Here is a 3,503-nt window from a genome sequence, read left to right as displayed (position 1 = left end):
AAACGTTTTGAGTTCTGAGTTCTGAGTAACAACAACAATAATAATAATGATTATGTTTACATAGCGCTGAATCTTGTGCAGAGAGAAATCAAAGCGCTTTCGCACCAGTCATTCACACGCATGCATAACTCTAAAACTGTAGAAACTAAAGACAAGGAAGAGGCAAGGAAGGGAGGCTGTTTTGGGAAGAGGTGGGTTTTAAGGCGGGACTTCAAAGAGCTGAGTGTGGAGACTTGACGAGGCGAAAGAGGAAGTTCATTCCAATTGCAAGGTCCAGAGAAAGAGAGAGAACGGCGGCCAACAGTTGAGAAAAAACACAAAATAAAACCAATAACCCCCCCCCTTCCCTCCCCCCGCCCACACACAAGCGTGCTCCCCTCCCTCCCTCTCCCGCTCCCCCTCCTCCCCTTCCCCCCAGCTATCCAGGTTTTCTTGAGAAAAATACAGGACAAGCCAACTTTTTTTTCCAACTCTTTAAAAAAAAAAATCAAAAAAAAAATCACATGTCATACATACTACTAAAAAGCATGAACTATACACTTCAGACACGAACATATGTCAATGTCAATATTAAAAAAAATATGAAATTATATTGACATGTAAAAGTCATTTCACATATCGAAAAACAGTTAACACTCAACAACAAAAACGAAGATAAAACGACTGTGTGTTTGTGTTCTGTCATTGATAGGCCTAGATTCCTTACGGCTTGTGTATAGGTCTTTGACAATTGTGCCAGGTGATGTGAATTTATGCAACGATTTTTCTCCACTCAATAATGATAATTGTTAGTGCTTTGGACCCTTTTAAATCTGTTGGTCGTTATCATAATAAATATTATTTTCCACACATATATAAAGACTGACGACAGATATTGCGAGAAGAGAACACGTTACTCGTACCAAGTACAAAACAATACAACAAAGCAATACAATACAATACAATACAATACAATACAATACAATACGATATAATACAACTCATTGTAACGCATTACAACGCAAAGCAACACTATGCAATACAACACAACACATTACAATATAATACAACACAACACAACACAACACAACACAGCACAGCACAGCACAGCAAAGCACAGCATACGCACGCAGAAGATCAAATACGCACGTTAAAGATCCTGCAATCCATGTCAGCGTATGGTGGGTTATGGAAACAAGAAAATACCCAGCATGCACACTCCCGAAAACGGAGTATGGCTGCCTACATGGCGGGGTCATACACGTAAAATGTTACATGTCTGTCTGAGTGTGTATGTGTGTGCGCCTAAAATCTGATTGAATGACACAGGAAACGAATGATGAGCGCCCAATGGCAGCCGTCAGTCGGGTCTACCAAGGTAGGCAGCCTGTTGTGCAAATGATCCCGTGTTTGTAAAGAGCTTTGAGTTTGGTCTCCGACCAAGGATAGGCGCTATATAAGTATCCATATCAATCAATCAAAGTATCCGTATCAATCATTCAATCAATCAATACGTTTGATACAATGCAATACAATAAAATACAATGTAAAACAATACAATGTAATGCAATACAACACGCTACAATTTAATACAATAAAACACAAAGTAAAACCACACAAAGCCATGCAACACAATAAGATATGATACAACGAATACAATAAAATACAATGTAAACAAGAGAGGCAAGGCCTACAAGACTCACTTGTGATAAATTAAGTCCCCTAGCATTAATTACAGAGTAATTTCCCTTCTTTTACTATCTGCACCAAAACGTTTGCAAAATAAATAAAACTTCCATGCTTAGCAAAAGAAGTTCCTGTTTGAACAAAAAATGATAATAATGACTGCTCTTGTTGTTGGGTCAGAATATCAGATCAAAGTGCCAAGTTTGGAGAATACAAAAAATATAAATATAACAGTAAATGCAGTTTGCATATAATTAGGCTTCATTTTTTTATTTTTTGTGCCCATCCCAGAGGTGCAATATTGTTTTAAACAAGATGACTGGAAAGAACAGAATTTTTCCTATTTTTATGCCTAATTTGGTGTCAACTGACAAAGTATTTGCAGAGAAAATGTCAATGTTAAAGTTTACCACGGACACACACACACACACACACACACAACCGAACACCGGGTTAAAACATAGACTCACTTTGTTTACACAAGTGAGTCAAAAAAGAACTGGGTGGTCCCAAACCGACAGTACTTATACTACTTCCGCTCAGTCAGCGAGTCTAATGGCACCACTAACAAACTACACAAGGTGCAGTAACCTCACCTCAAATACATGCTGCACTGATTTCATATCACCTTAAGTTCAGCAGTGAAGGGGGGGGTAACCCTTTCAATGCCAAGTCTGTTCCATGCTCAGTGGCAACTGAATGCCTGTGGAAGGTTTTGGCCACAGAAGATACGAAACACACACACACACACACACACACACACACAAAAACAAAAAAAAACCCAAAATGAAAACAACAACAAGCAACAACATATTCGGCATGCAAGCCACTGAAATAAAGTATACATAACCTTTCCCTTTTCTGTCAGGTAAATGAACAAACCTAATGCAGTTATGACAGTTCACATAACGATTCTCTGATTATTTTCTCGCATGCAAACCACTGAAATAAAATATACACTACCTTAACTTTTTTGACAGAAAAATGAACAAACCTAATGCAGTTATGACAGTTCACATAACGATTCTCTGATTATTTTCTCGCATGCAAACCACTGAAATAAAATATACACTACCTTAACTTTTTGACAGAAAAATGAACAAACCTAATGCAGTTATGACAGTTCACATAAGGATTCTCTGATTATTTTCTCGCATGCAAACCACTGAAATAAAATGTACACAACCTTAACTTTTTTGACAGAAAAATGAACAAACCTAATGCAGTTATGACAGTTTCACACAACGATTCTCTGATTATTTTTTCGCATGCAAACCACTGAAATAAAATACACACTACCTTTACTTTTCTGACAGGAAAATGGACACAACTTATGCAATGATGACAGTTTCACACAACGATTCTCTGATTATTTTGCGTTAGGAAAACCCCTACAATGGCACGGATGAACGAAAACTGTCAAATTTTCGTCTAGGAGAACTTTTTTCCACACCTGAAAGATACGAAAATTTCCGTCCTGGGGCAGCATTTTTTTTTTTTTTTTTTTTAGCACCGGAAAGAGAACCCGGAAGTGCCCATCCTGGTGCAGGGTGAAGAGGTTCTAAACAGAGTTCCCTCCCCTCCCCGTTACAGCCAGCCAGAAGGGTTCCAGGGGTTGGTTCTGGACTTGTTGGACTTCCGAAGCAGGTCGTAGGGGTAGGGCAGATCTGGGCTGCTGCAGTCGTCAAGCTCCTGCATCTGGACCGTGAAAAAAAAAAAAAAAAAATCAAGACCCGAAATCAGTTTGTGCTCTTCTGGGTGAGATTGACGTAGTGTGTGTGTGTGTGTGTGTGTGTGTGTGTGTGTGTTTAAAGGTGGGGAGACTGGATACGAACGTG

General features: G+C 38.9%; 1 pseudogene across 1 annotated transcript in view; it reads right to left on the bottom strand.

The window, feature by feature from the left end:
* Positions 1-520: 520 nt before the first annotated feature.
* The window catches only part of LOC143289731 (1-deoxyxylulose-5-phosphate synthase YajO-like), a 13,221-nt pseudogene continuing 10,238 nt past the window's right edge, over positions 521-3,503 (bottom strand). The window contains exon 8 of the transcript XR_013056270.1: positions 521-3,363. The product of XR_013056270.1 is annotated as a 1-deoxyxylulose-5-phosphate synthase YajO-like (transcript). The remainder of the gene's footprint in view (positions 3,364-3,503) is intronic.

The sequence above is a fragment of the Babylonia areolata genome, chromosome 14 (assembly GCF_041734735.1).
Source record: "Babylonia areolata isolate BAREFJ2019XMU chromosome 14, ASM4173473v1, whole genome shotgun sequence".
Classification (NCBI taxonomy): Eukaryota; Metazoa; Mollusca; class Gastropoda; order Neogastropoda; family Buccinidae; genus Babylonia; species Babylonia areolata.
Note: the sequence above shows the minus strand (reverse complement) of the source record. Positions and strands in the feature narration are given on the sequence as shown.